Below are 14898 nucleotides of genomic sequence, written 5' to 3'. Positions count from 1 at the left end.
AATTGTGATGTTAGACTATTCATTTGGGATTGTTCTTCCTTCTTCAAGTGTGCCTGGATCGCTATATACTTTCCTCTTAAGACTGCTTTTGCTGCGTCCCACAGACGTTGGGGCTTTGTGTTGTTGTTGTCATTTGTTTCCATATATTCCTTAATCTCTATTTTAATTTGTTCATTGATTCATTGATTATTTATTAGCATGTTGTTAAGCTCCATGTGTTTGTGAGCCTTTTTGTTTTCTTTGTACAATTTATTTCTAGTTTTATACCTTTGTGGTCTGAAAAGTTGGTTGGTAGAATTTCAATCTTTTGGAATTTACTGAGGCTCTTTTTGTGACCTAGTATGTGGTCTATTCTCGAGAATATTCCATATGCACTTGAGAAGAATGTGTATCCTGTTGCTTTTGGATGTAGAGTTCTGTAGATGTCTATTAGGTCCATCTGTTCTAGTGTGTTGTTCAGTGTCTCCGTGTCCTTACTTATTTTCTGTTTGGTGGATCTATCCTTTGGGGCGAGTGGCATGTTGAAGTCTCCTAAAATGAATGCATTGCATTCTATTTCCTCCTTTAGTTCTGTTAGTATTTGTTTCATATATGCTGGTGAACCTGTGTTGGGTGCATTTATATTTATAATGGTTATATCCTCTTGTTGGACTCAGCCCTTTATCATTATGTAATGTCCTTCTTTATCTCTTGTTACTTTCTTTGTTTTGAAGTCTATTTTGTCTGATACTAGTACTGCAATGCCTGTTTTCTTCTCCCTGTTGTTTGCATGATATATGTTTTTCCATCCTTTGACTTTTAGTCTGTGCATGTCTTTGGGTTTGAGGTGAGTTTCTTGTAAGCAGCATATAGAAGGGTCTTGCTTTTTTATCCATTCTATTACTCTGTGTCTTTTGATTGGTGCATTCAGTCCATTTACATTTAGGGTGACAATTGAAAGATATGTACTTATTGCCATTTCAGGCTTTAGATTCGTGGTTACTAAATGTTCAAGGTTAGCTTCTTTAGTATCTTACTACCTAACTTAGCTCGCTTATTGAGCTGTTATATACACTGTCTGGAGATTCTTTTCTTCTCTCCCTTCTTAGTCCTCCTCCTCCATTCTTTATAGTTTGGTTGTTTTATTCTGTGCTCTTTCGTGTTTCCTTTAACTGCTTTTAGTGGGTAGTTGATTTTAGTTTTTGCCTTTATTTAGTATTTGGTTGGTCTGCTTTCTTTGCTGTGATTTTATTTTCTCTAGTGACATCTGTTTAGTCTCAGGAGTGCTCCCGTCTAGAATAGTCCCTCTAAAATACCCTGTAGAGATGGTTTGTGGGAGGAAAATTCCCTCAACTTTTGCTTGTCTGGGAGTTTTTAATCTGTCCTTCATATTTAAATGATAATCGTGCTGGATACAGTGTTCTTGGTTCAAGGCCCTTCTGTTTCATTGCATTAAATATATCATGCCATTCTCTTCTGGCCTGTAAGGTTTCTGTTAAGAAGTCTGATGATAGCCTGATGGGTTTTACTTTATAGGTGACCTTCTCTCTAGCTGCCTTTAAAACTCTGTCCTTGTCCTTGATCTTTGCCATTTTAATTATTATGTATCTTGGTTTTGTCCTCCTTGGGTCCTTTCTGTTTGGAGTTCTGTGTACTTCATGGTCTGATCAATTATTTCCTCCCCCAGTTTGGGGAAGTTTTCAGCATTTAGTTCTTCAAGGACACTTTCTATCCCTTTTTCTCTCTCTTACTCTTCTGGTTCCCGTATAATGTGGATATTGTTCCTTTTGGATTGGTCACACAGTTCTCTTAATATTGTTTCATTCCTGGAGTTCCTTTTGTCTCTCTCTGTGTCAGCTTCTATGCATTCCTGTTCTCTGGTTTCAATTCCATCAGTGGCCTCTTGCGTCTTATCCATTCTCTTATCAGTGCTTCCAAAGATTGCTTCACTTCTGTAATCTCCCTCCGGATGTCATCCCTTAGCTCTTGTATATTTCTCTGCATCTCTGTCAGCATGTTTATGATTTTTATTTTGAATTCTTTTTCAGGAAGACTGGTTAGGTCTGTCTTCTTCTCAGGTGTTGTCTCTGTGATCTTTGCCTCAAATTCAGCCTTTTCATGGTGATAGAGATAGTTTGCGGAGCTGGCACGAGTGACGGCTGGGAGAATGTCCTTTCTTCTTGGTTTGTGGCCTTCCTGTCCTGGGAGAACTGCGACCTCTAGTGGCTTGTGTTGGGCAACTACACGCTGACGGGGCTTCTGATTCTTGCCCAGCCGCTATGGAGTTTATCTCTGCTGTGGCGGTGGGTGTGGCCTGCCTCGGGCTGCTGCTCTGATATGGTGGAGCCGTGTCAGAGGGGAAACAGCCGGGAGGCTGTTTATCTCTGTGAGGAGCCTCTGAGCTGCCCTGCTATCCATGGGGTTAGGGTGCTTGGAGTTCCCTGGGATTCCCAGCTGCTGGGCTAAGTGTCCCTGGACACTTCCGTCCAGCAGTGGGGTCCCTGTCCCTTTAAGACTTCCAAAAAGCACTCACTTTTCTTTGTCCCCGGGGCACCAGCTGTGGAGACCCACTCACAGGTCTTACTGTCCTGTTTCCCTAGTTTTCAGCACCCCACGCATGCACTGTGTCTCCGCTCTGGTGCTGATGGCTAGGGCTGGCTATTTAGCAGTCCTGGGCTCCCTCTCCCTCCCCGCTCTGACTCCTCTCCTCCCACTAGTAGCTGGGGTGAGGGGCACCCAGGTCCCACCGGGCCGCGGCTTGTATCTTATGCCTCTTCGCAAGGCACTGGGTTCTCGCAGGTGTGGATGTAGTCTGGTTGATGTCCTGTGTCTTCTGGTCTCTCTTTTAGGAAGAGTTGTCTTTCTTGTATTTTCAAAGATATATGTGGTTTTGGGAGGAGATTTCCACTGCTGTACTCATGCCGCCATCTTGGCTCCACCCCCACTAGAGCTCTTTTAATAGAAATGCCTTAAACAAAATGTTTTTTTAAAATTGGAAATTTTCATATAAGATTTAAATCATAATGATTTATTGTACAGTTGCTTCTCTATTACATTAGTTAACATGAAAAGGACTTATAAATTTTGTGTGATAGAATTTTGTATTTTCATTAATATTTATTTGGTAGAACCTGAGTTATTGTATAGTTAATCCACAACTTTTATCCAAGTTTAAAGAGTCCTTGACTTTTGATGCTGACATTAATCATATACATCATTTGGCTTTTTAAAAACATCTTTATTGAGATTAATTCACATATCATACAGTTCACCCAGTGTGCAATTCAATGGACTTTAGTATATTCAATGATATATATGTACCACTATCACCACAATGCTATATTTTCATTACCTCAAAAAGGAAACTGCTATCCTTTCGACTATTATCCCCTACCTGCTCCCTCAGCAGCACTAAGCAGCCACTAATTTATGTTCAGTCTCTATAGATTTGTCCATTCTGTTCGTTTCACGTAAGTAGAATCATAAAATATGTGGTCTTATGCAACTGGCTTCTTTCACAGTTATGTTTTCAAGGTTCATTCATCTGGCATGTATTAAAAGTACTACATTCCTTTTTTATGGCAGAATTATAGTCTATGATATGGATATAGAAGATTGTTTTTATGCATTCATCAGTTGATAAACATTCAGGTTGTTTCCATTTTTTGGATGTTATGAGTAATGCTGCTATAAACATTCATGTACAAGTTTTGGATATACGTAAGTTTTCATTTCTCTTGGGTGTATATGTAGGAGTAGAATTGCTCGTCATATGGTAATTCTATATTTAATTCTTTAAAGAACTGCCAGACTGGTTCTCAAAGTGACTACACATTTATATTACCATCCAATAGATGTTATCTGACTTTTAGTCTAGCCATTCTAGTGGGTTGAAGTGTTAACCTCATTGTGGTTTTGATTTGTATTTCCTGATGGCCAGAAATGCTGAGCATCTATCCATGTGCTTATTGGCCATTTGTATATCTTTGGAGAAATGGCTATTCAGGTCCTTTGGCCAATTTTAATTGGGTTATTGGTCTTTTTATTATTGAGGTGTGAGTGTTCTTTTATATAGTCTACATTCGAGTCTCTTATTAGATAAATGCTTTACAAATATTTTCTCCTGTTCTCTGGGTTATCTTGTTACTTTTTTTATTTTAAAAATTTTATTCTTGATGTACAGCTTGATGAATTTTGGTATGTGTGTAAATTCATGTAACCATTGCCCAGATTGAGATATCAAATGTTCTCACTAATTTTTTGCCCCTTCACCTATTTCATCCATTCTTCCACCCACCTCCTCATGGCAACCACCAGTCGGTTTATGAGTTTGTTTTAGTTTTGTTTATTTGTTTTATTTGTTAGAATCTACATACAAGTGAAACCATATGGTATTTGTCTTTCTCTGAGTTATTTCGCTTAGCATAATATCCTCTAGGTCTGTCTGTGTTGTCTCAAATGGCAAGATTTCATTTTTTGTGGCTGAGTAATATTCCATTGTGTATATGTAGCACTTCTTTTTATACATTCATCTATCAATGGAGATTTGGGTTGTTTCCATATTTTGGCTGTGATAAACATGGAAGTGCATATATCTGTTAGGACTGGTAATGTTTTGTTTTTGTAAATTCCATAATGAAATTGCTGGGTCATATGGTATTTCTATTTTTAGTTTTTGTGAAATCTCCATACTGCTTTCCATAGTGGCTGCAACAATTGGCTACACCAAAATGTAGCAGTATATACAAGGGTTTCCTTTTCTTCATATACTTGCCAACACTTATTATTTATTGTCTTGTTGATATAGCCATTTTGAGTGGTGTAGAGTGATAACTCATTGTGTTTCTTTTCTGATTTGCATTTCCCTGATGATTAGTGATGTAGAGCATTCTTCCATGTTTCTATTGGCCATGTATGTCTTCTTTGGAAAAATGTCTATTCCGTTCCTCTGTGCATTTTTTAAAAATTATAGTATTAATATACAATTTTATGTTGATTTCAAATGTACATCACAGTGGTTCAGCAGCCCCCATGATTGACTTATATTGTGACTGTGAATTATTGTACCCCTTTATCCCCCTACCCCAGCAAAAATATCCCCTGACCCAGGCAATTCTACTCCTACATACACACCCAAGTATAGTAATGCTCCCACCCATCTCCTTTGTGATGTTATTGACAAATATTGCATCTCTATGTATTATAGGTTCAACAATACAATAAATAATACTATTTTTACTATTGCTTTTTAAATCAGTTCAAAGAAGAAATGGAAAAAGTATATATTTATATAGTCCTTTATAATCACATAATTACTTTTCTTGGTGCTCTTTGTGTTTTTGTATGTGGACTTGGATTACAATTTGGGTTCACTTGCTTTCAGCTTAAAGAACTTACTTTAGTATTTCTTGTAAGGTTGTTCTGCTAATAACAGACTCTCCCAGTTTTTGTGTGTCTGCAAATATCTTTATTTTGCCTTCATTTTTGAACAATGTCTTTTCTGGATATGGATTCTTACTTGACAGTTTTTTTCTTTGAGTGCTTTGATTATGTTTTCCCACTGCCTTCTGGCCTAGGCATTGTTTTGCTAAGAAGTCAGCTGTTAATCTTTTTGAGGTTCCCTTGTTAGTGAAGTGTCTTTTCTCTTGGCTACTTACAAGATTTTTCCCTTGTTTTTGGCTTTCATTATTTTTACCATAATGTGTTCATGGATCTTTTTGTGTGTTTCCTACTTAGAGTTTGCTGGATGTGTAAATTATTGTACTTTTTAATAAGCTTTGGAAGTTTTCAGCCATTATTTATTTCATTGAGTAGTTTTTCTTCCCCTTTATCTCTCTCCTTTCTTTCTGGTATATTCATGCATGTACTGGTATGCTTGATAATATCCTATATTTCTCTGAGGTTCTGTTTATTTTTCTTCACATTGCTTAATCTTTTCTGATCTGTCCTCAAGTTCACTAATTCTTCTACCAGGTCACTTCTACTGTTGAGCCCCTCTAGTGAAGTTTTCATTTCAATTATTGTGCTTCTCAACTCTAGAATTTCCACTTAGTTCTCTTTTTTTATAAATACTGTGTGTTTTTTGGTATTCTTCATGTGATATCGTACTGTCATCACACCTTCCTTTATCCCTTTAACATGTGTAAGTCTGGGGAGAGGAAATCCAGGACAAAATACCTCTAAAACCGACATCAGTCAAAGGGAGAAGTAAAATTTAAAATCCGTTTCTTGCTTACAAACTGTAGTCCAGGGCCATCTCTCTTTCCTGCTCCAGCAGAAGCAAAGCAATACTCCCCCTCACCTTTCAGGTTCAGGTAAGCCCTCCATTGCCCAGGTAATTTCCCATTGATATGGAGACAAACCTTTCTCCACCCCTGATGAATGCCTATTGATACACAGATGCACTAAATCCATACTGCTCTCCACTCCTGAGGAACGCCTATTGATACACAGATGCACTAAAGCTACACTTTCTCCACCCCTGAGGATGCGGATGCACTAAGGCCAGGTGAGATATTCTGGAAATATTACAATTTTACCCACAACATGATTTCCTTTTGTCTTTGAACATTTATAATGACTACTTTGAAGGTTTTTTCTCATCATTTTGACGTGTGGTCAAAACCGCAGGCAGTTTCTCTTGCTTGCCTTTTTACCCAGCATATAGGTTATACTTTCCTGTTTGTTGGCATGTGTCACAATTTTTTAGAAACTAAACATTTTAGATAATATATTTGTTAGAAAAAGCATAAAACCTAAATGTGATTTATTCCCACTAGATGGTTTAAGTATTTTAACAGTAAGGTATTAACAAAGGGCCATGTGGTGAAAATATGCCAAGAAATTGCTCAGGCGTAGAGTGGGGATGGGGAGGGGGAATTGATAAGGAGCAGGCTGTACCTGTTAGGGAAAAGAAAAATAAAGTTTTAAACATGCCAATAAAATTAAAACAAATGTAAGAGAAAGTCTAATATGGATATAACTTGCTTAGGCAATGTCTGGGAAAGAATGTGAACCCTGCAATACTCAGCCAGTGATGAACCAGGGGAGGAACTTGCATGCTAGGGAATAAATTATTTGCCCCAACTGCCCCAGGTGTGCCTTCTCACCAGATATCCTATATTGTAAGACCATCATTAAAGCCTTACTCCACTGTTCTCTTTGTCTCCATGTCCACCTATTGAGTTTGGACCAGTGAGTGTGTTTCTCACATATTGAAACTCTGGATACTGGTCCTCTCCCTTCCGGGGTTGTTTGTTATTGTTATTTATTTGGAGATTATTTATTTGTTTGTCTACTTGGATATTGGCTGGATTATTTTAGTTCTGTCTCTCTCAGCTCCTACCTGCAATCCACAGTGTTTAGGGCCTGTGATGTTGCTCTTAAAGGGATATAGCCTTGGGTTTTGGCAAGTCCCTCTTTGTCTCTCTCAGTATGCTCCATTGTTGCTGGCAGATTGCTCTATTGTTTTTAACTGTCCTGGGGTAGAAATTGTTCCATAGACTAAAGCAATCAAGTTGGGTTCTTGAGTTCAGTATTTGAGATTTGTTTTGACTCCAAGCAGGCTCCTCCCTACTGTGTCTCTCATTGATTTTCTGGTTCTCTGTGGCAAACCAGCTGACCCACAATTTAGCTTCTGTGTCCAGTGATTTCACCAGTCTCCTCCTGTTTGCCTTTCACCACAACATCTACTGTTTTTGAGAGCAGCCTTAGGCCTGAACTTCTCCACATCCAGATGTAAATGAAGTCAATTCCTCTGGAAAGAGACTAGGAGCTATCTGCTTTAGGGTGCCCCCCCAACCCCAGACAAAATCTTCCAGCCACAGCTCTGGAGTTTGGGGTGGGGACAGTGGTGGCTTATCTCTGGGTGATACTCACTTTGGAGTTGAGTGCTAGGTAGAGTGGGATAAGCAACAGTCTCAGGCCTTTCTGGTTTGTCTCTCATGGTATTGAACCTGCCCCTTATGAATCAGGGCTAGGGTGATTGGAGCTTTAGTATTCTCAGTATTCTGCCACCCAAGGTATCACCTGTGTCCCTTCACTGGGGTGTGTGGAAGAAGAGAACCCTACCTCTTGATCATACTAGCACAGAACTCAGCTTCAGCAATAGGTTGCCAGGGGGAGGATGAGAAATGCCTTTCTCAGGGTAACTCTGGGGAGAGGAAATCCCAGGGCAAAATACCTCTAAAACTGAAATCAGTCAAAGGGAGAAATAAAGTTTAAAACCCATTTATGGCTTACAAACTGTAGTCTGGGGCCATCTCTTTTCTGCTCCAGGAGAAGCAAGCAAGACCTCCCCCTAACCTCTCAGGTTCAGATAAGCCCTTGGTTGCCCAGGTTACCCATTGATATGGAGAGGAACTCCTCTCCACCCCTGAGGAATGCCTGTTAATACACAGATGTGCTAAAGCCAGGTGAGATATTCTGGAAATACTGCAATTTTACCCACACTAGGTAGATAGTCTTATTTATGAGCTCAGGGGGCAGAGGGAGCACCATGCTATAGGCTGCACAAGTCTCAAGTAGAGTTTCTGTATTGTTGAACTGGGAGTAGGAAGTCAGGGTGTGTGTCCTGTTCCAACCACCACAGACTCTCACCATTTTTATTGAGCTCTAGTAGATTTTCTTGAGTAAATGTTATTTCATTTGCTTATGTCACTAGGGACTTTAAATGTTTGCCCTTTTATATTTTTTCACCCATTTTGCTCAGGAGTGGGTCCAAGGAGGTCTAAATGTTGTCATGCCATAAACAGAACTCTTCATTTGATTCTGACTGGCTCATGTCCTTTGGCTTACTGCACACAGCAAAGCACTCTTTCCTTTCTCTGATTTGTAGGATATATTTCTGTTAAGTTCTGGCACATCTTTTATTTTAGTGTACTTACCTTGTATGTTCCATTTAGTGGTTCTTTTGGATAGGTACTATTTTGTTTTCATTTGTTGGCTCTGACGTGGACAAAGAATGAAACTTTAAAAATCTTCCAGTGGTAAGTTCCCTGTACCTGCCCCTGCCCTCCTACCACTGACTGGCTGCTGTTACTTAACCAAGTAGATGAAAGTTAAGAGACTTTACTTCTGGCCTTATATTAACTGAGGTGGGAATATAATAACACTAGGGAAATGATCCTCCTACTTTGCTTTTTTAGAGACCCTACTTTTAAAATTTGTGTCTTGTTGTATATAAGATGCATATCAAAAAGCTACCGAGAAGACACAAAATGTAGTTAGAAAATGGGAAACAACAGGAAAAAATTTAAGGATTTTTTTAGGTGGATTGTTTTGCATGGGACTGAAGAGTGATAAGTAATCAAGTGAAATTTAAAGTACCTGAAGGCTAATTATTATTTTCTTCCAGGCAAGTGCTTTATTTGAGTACAAAAAACATAATCTCTCTTTGGAAAGAGGGTCCTTGAGTATATATCATCCATGCTGGCAGTCAGTCTTGCTTTATATAATGCCAGATAATTTTTTAAAATTCCTGATAACCAATCCATTATTTATTGCTTATATCATCACAAACTAAATGTAGTTTCTAACCATTATATACAGCAAAATCTTATTTTGCTGAATGGTGCCCCCTAATGGAAAAGTCACACACACTACAAAAATCCATTAATTCATTTGAAATATATGTATTGAGCACTCACTATTCTGAAGAACTCTGCTAGTCCCTGTGTGAGCACAACAATGTTTAAAATATGATTTCTGCCAAGGAGACATTTAAAATTTCTGATAGGAACTAATTGTTTGTTTGTTTTTTAATTTTAATTTTAATTTTAATTTTTTTGGTATCATTTGTATACACTTACATGAACAACAATCTGGTTACTAGATTTCCTCCATTATCAAGCCCCCACCACATACCCCATTATAGTCACCGTCCATCAGTGTAGTAAGATGCTATAGAGTCACTACTTGTCTTCTCTGTGCTATACTGCCTTCCCTGTGCACCCCCACAACGTTATGTGTACTAATCATAATGCCCCTTTTCCCCCTTATCCTTCACTTCCCACCCATCCTCTCCAGTACCTTTCCCTTTAGTAACTGTTAGTCCATTCTTGGGTGATGTGAATATGCTGCTGTTTTGTTCCTTTAGTTTTTGCTTTGTTCTTATGCTCCACAGATGAGTGAAATCATTTGATACTTGTCTTTCTCCACCGGCTTATTTCACTGAGCATAATACCCTCTACCTCCTTCCTTCTTGTTGCAAATGGTAGGATTTGTTTTATTATGGCTGAATAATATTCCACTGTGTATATGTACCACATCTTCTTTATCCATTCATCTACTGATGGACACTTAGGTTGCTTCCATTTCTTGGCAATTGTAAATAGTGCTGCAATAAACATACAGGTGCATATGTCTTTTTTTTTCTGTTTGTACATTTTTAATCATCCAGGTTAGTTTCTAAGATCATTATATATTATATTTCAAAACAGTAAATTGAACACATGCAGGGACTTTCAGAATGCAGAGAAATAAGGATCAGAGGGCCAAGGCTGTTATAAAACCACTAATAACTTTAATCTCTAACTAAACATAATTATAATTGTGTTTGTTTGGGATTTTTTGTTTCTCCAAGAAATGAGTGGTAAATATTTTAGTGCATGTCCAAAGGAAAGTAAGATATATTTAAATACTCTTTTTTTTTTTTGAGAGGGCATCTCTCATATTTATTATCAAATGGTTGTTAACAACAGTAAAATTCAGTATAGGGGGGTCAACGCTCAATGTACAATCATTAATCCATCTCAAGCCTAATTCTCGTCAGTCTCCAATCTTCTGAAGCATAACGAACAAGTTCTTACATGGTGAACGAATTCCTACATAGTGAATAAATTCTTACATGGGGAACAGTACAAGGGCATTCATCACAGAAACTTTCGGTTTTGATCATGCAATATGACCTATAAACAATCAGGTCAAATATGAATATTTGTTTGATTTTTGTACTTGATTTATATGTTGATCCCACATTTCTCCTATTATTATTATTATTTTTATTTTTAATAAAATGCTGAAGTGGTAGGTAGATGCAAGATAAAGGTAGAAAACATAGTTTAGTGCTGTAAGAAGGCAAATGTAGATGATCAGATGATCAGGTGTGTGCCTATGGACTAAGTATTAATCCAGGCTAGACAAGGGCAGCAAGACATCCACGGATGCATAAGATTTCTCTCAAAGCAGGGGGGGTGAGGTTCTGAGCCTCACCTCTGTTGATCCCCAAATTCTCACCTGATGGCCCCCTGCGACTGTGCCTGTCTTAGGTTGTTCCTCCCTTGAGGAATCTTACCCGTCTCTGGCTAACCAGTCATCTTCCGGGGCCATACAGGGAAATGTAAAGTTGGTAAGTGAGAGAGAAGCCATATTGTTTGCAAAGGTTAGCTTTTTACTTCTTTGCAGATTTATGTCCTGTGGCTTCTATGCCCAGCACTTGTCTCGAGGTATCTTTACCACCTGGAGGAATTATGATACTCGGTAAATTCGATATGAGGCACGAATTCTATTTAAGGGTTGTAATTAGGAAGGAAGAAGAAAAGCTATAGATGTAGCATATGAAGGAAACATGGGAGGATTGATTATTTCTTTGACATATCTTCTTGTATAGTACCTTTAGTATGTATAGGTTTTAAACTACTAACTAATTTGCACACACATATTAACATAATAGGAATACGGTGACATAAACAAAGCAAATCTATAATTACCATCCATCTCCAGTGAAGCCAAGAAAACCATTTAGGCACCCTAGGCATTTGTGAAAATTTATCTATGATATGATGGATATTGTCCAACTGTACTTGAACCATCAGACAAATTAAAGCAACCCATTTCTGGGATCTGTTCACATCCCATATGTTCTTTTAACCATAGATAGTCTATAGTCATGAGATTTTTGGAGTGCTACAACTTGCACCCCTCCCAACTCCTGGTTGAGTTCCAACAGTACAGATCCGGTCAAATTCGTTGTCTCACTGTATGCACATGTCAGCCTAGACATCTCCCTCCTCATTCTTATGGCAAGTCCAGGAGATGGTGGGCTGGATGCAGCCACAACCGCAGCATCGTCCGGATCCCAGTGGAGGCTTTTTGATGATCATCCCCCGGCACAAGTCCTCCAGAGAGTGCTGATGCCGGAAGCTCCTCCTCATATCGTATCTTAGTTCATTTTCTGGGTATCCAAGCTAGGCCTTGATCTTCTGCATAGAAACAAACAGACCCTTTGCCCACACTTTGACATGCCCTCCATACCACTGTGCAGAACTCATTGGAGGTCAACACACAGTAACTGCTTTTTTTTTTTTTTTTTTTAATTACGAGAAAGGAATATTATCAGAAAAGAGAAGAGTACCTCCATAGCTGATCATCTGACACCCTTTAAGTGATCAACATTAAGGATATTTAAAGCATGCGTTGATCTTTGATTTACCAATAGTTTTATCCTGTTAAGGAGTAATCCCCCTTTTCTTTCTTTCTTTTTTTTTTTTAATCTTTAATCTACACTTAAATGAAGAATACTATGTTTACTATGCTCTCCCCTATATCAGGTCCCCCCTAACAACCACATTACGGTTACTGTCCCTCAGCTTAGCAAAATGTTGTAGAGTCACTACTTGTCCTCTCTGTGTTGTGCAGCCCACCCTCACCTTTCTCCCTCCCCCCCATGCATGCTAATCTTAATACCCCCCTTCTTCTTCCCCCCCCTTATCCCTCCCTGCCCACCCATCCTCCCCAGTTCCTTTCCCTTTGGTACCTGTTAGTCCATTTTTGGGTTCTGTAATTCTGCTGCTGTTTTGTTCCTTCAGTTTTTCCTTTGTTCCTATACACCTCAGATGAGTGAAATCATTTGGTATTTCTCTTTCTCCACTTGGCTTATTTCACTGAGCATAATACTCTCCAGCTCCATCCATGTTGCTGCAAATGGTTGGATTTTTCCACTTCTTATGGCTGAGTAGTATTCCATTGTGTATATGTACCACATCTTCTTTATCCATTCATCTACCGATGGACATTTAGGTTGCTTCCAATTCTTGGCTATTGTAAATAGTGCTGCGATAAACATAGGAGTGCATCTGTCTTTCTCTAACTTGATTGCTGCGTTCTTAGGGTAAATTCCTAGGAGTGGGATTCCTGGGTCAAATGGTACGTCTGTTTTGAGCATTTTGATGAACCTCCATACTGCTTTCCACAATGGTTGAACTAATTTACATTCCCACCAGCAGTGTAGGAGGGTTCCCCTTTCTCCACAGCCTCGCCAACATTTGTTGTTGTTTGTCTTTTGGATGGCAGCTATCCTTACTGGTGTGAGGTGCTACCTCATTGTAGTTTTAATTTGCATTTCTCTGATAATTAGCGATGTGGAGCATCTTTTCATGTGTCTCTTGGCCATCTGTGTTTCTTTTTTGGAGAACTGTCTGTTCAGTTCCTCTGCCCATTTTTTAATTGGGTTATTTGTTTTTTGTTTGTTGAGGCGTGTGAGCTCTTTATATATTCTGGACGTCAAGCCTTTGTCGGATGTGTCATTTACAAATATATTCTCCCATACTGTAGGGTACCTTTTTGTTCTATTGATGGTGTCTTTCGCTGTACAGAAGCTTTTCAGCTTAATGTAGTCCCACTTGCTCATTTTTGCTGTTGTTTTCCTTGCCCGGGGAGATATGTTCAAGAAGAGATCACTCATGTTTATGTCTAAGAGGTTTTTGCCTATGTTTTTTTCCAAGAGTTTAATGGTTTCATGACTTACATTCAGGTCTTTGATCCATTTTGAGTTTCCCTTTGTATATGGGGTTAGACAATGGTCCAGTTTCATTCTCCTACATGTAGCTGTCCAGTTTTGCCAGCACCATCTGTTGAAGAGACTGTCATTTTGCCATTGTATGTCAATGGCTCCTTTATCAAATATTAATTGAACATATATGTTTAGGTTAATTTCTGGGGTCTCTAATCTGTTCCACTAGTCTGTGGCTCTGTTCTTGTGCCAGTACCAAATTGTCTTGATTACTATGGCTTTGTAGTAGAGCTTGAAGTTGGGGAGTGAGATCCCCCCTACTTTATTCTTCTTTTTCAGGATTGCTTTGGCTATTCAGGGTCTTTGGTGTTTCCATATGAATTTTTGAATTATTTGTTCCAATTCATTGAAGAATGTTGCTGGTAATTTGAGAGGGATTGCATCAAATCTGTATATTGCTTTGGGCAGGATGGCCATTTTGACGATATTAATTCTTCCTAGCCATGAGCATGGGATGAGTTTCCATTTATTAGTGTCCCCTTTAATTTCTCTTAAGAGTGACTTGTAGTTTTCAGAGTATAAGTCTTTCACTTCTTTGGTTAGGTTTATTCCTAGGTATTTTATTCTTTTTGATGCAATGGTGAATGGAATTGTCTTCCTGATTTCTCTTTCTATTGATTCGTTGTTAGTGTATAGGAAAGTTACAGATTTCTGTGTGTTAATTTTGTATCCTGCAACTTTGCTGTATTCCGATATCAGTTCTAGTAGTTTTTGAGTGGAGTCTTTAGGGTTTTTTATGTACAGTATCATATCATCTGCAGATAGTGACAGTTGAACTTCTTCTTTACCAATCTGGATTCCTTGTAGTTCTTTGTTTTGTCTGATTGCTGTGGCTAGGACCTCCAGTACTATGTTAAATAACAGTGGGGAGAGTGGGCATCCCTGTCTGGTTCCCGATCTCAGTGGAAATGCTTTCAGCTTCTCGCTGTTCAGTATAATGCTGGCTGTGGGTTTATCATATATGGCCTTTATTATGTTGAGGTACTTGCCCTCTATTCCCATTTTGCTGAGAGTTTTTATCATGAATGGATGTTGAACTTTATCAAATGCTCTTTCAGCATCTATGGAGATGATCATGTGGTTTTTGTCTTTCTTTGTGTTGATGTGGTGGATGATGTTGATGGATTTTC

General features: G+C 38.7%; 1 protein-coding gene across 7 annotated transcripts in view; it reads left to right on the top strand.

Annotated features, from left to right (window-relative positions):
• The window catches only part of ABCB7 (ATP binding cassette subfamily B member 7), a 215017-nt gene that overhangs the window by 7982 nt on the left and 192137 nt on the right, over positions 1–14898 (top strand). For 2 of the 7 annotated variants that reach the window (XM_073228206.1, XM_073228205.1), the window contains exon 2: positions 6379–6487. The exons of the other annotated variants lie outside the window; for them this stretch is intronic. The gene's annotated coding sequence lies outside the window, so the exon portion shown is untranslated. The remainder of the gene's footprint in view (positions 1–6378; positions 6488–14898) is intronic. 7 annotated transcript variants of the gene reach the window in all.

This window comes from Manis javanica, chromosome X (assembly GCF_040802235.1).
Source record: "Manis javanica isolate MJ-LG chromosome X, MJ_LKY, whole genome shotgun sequence".
NCBI classification, from domain to species: Eukaryota; Metazoa; Chordata; class Mammalia; order Pholidota; family Manidae; genus Manis; species Manis javanica.
Note: the sequence above shows the minus strand (reverse complement) of the source record. Positions and strands in the feature narration are given on the sequence as shown.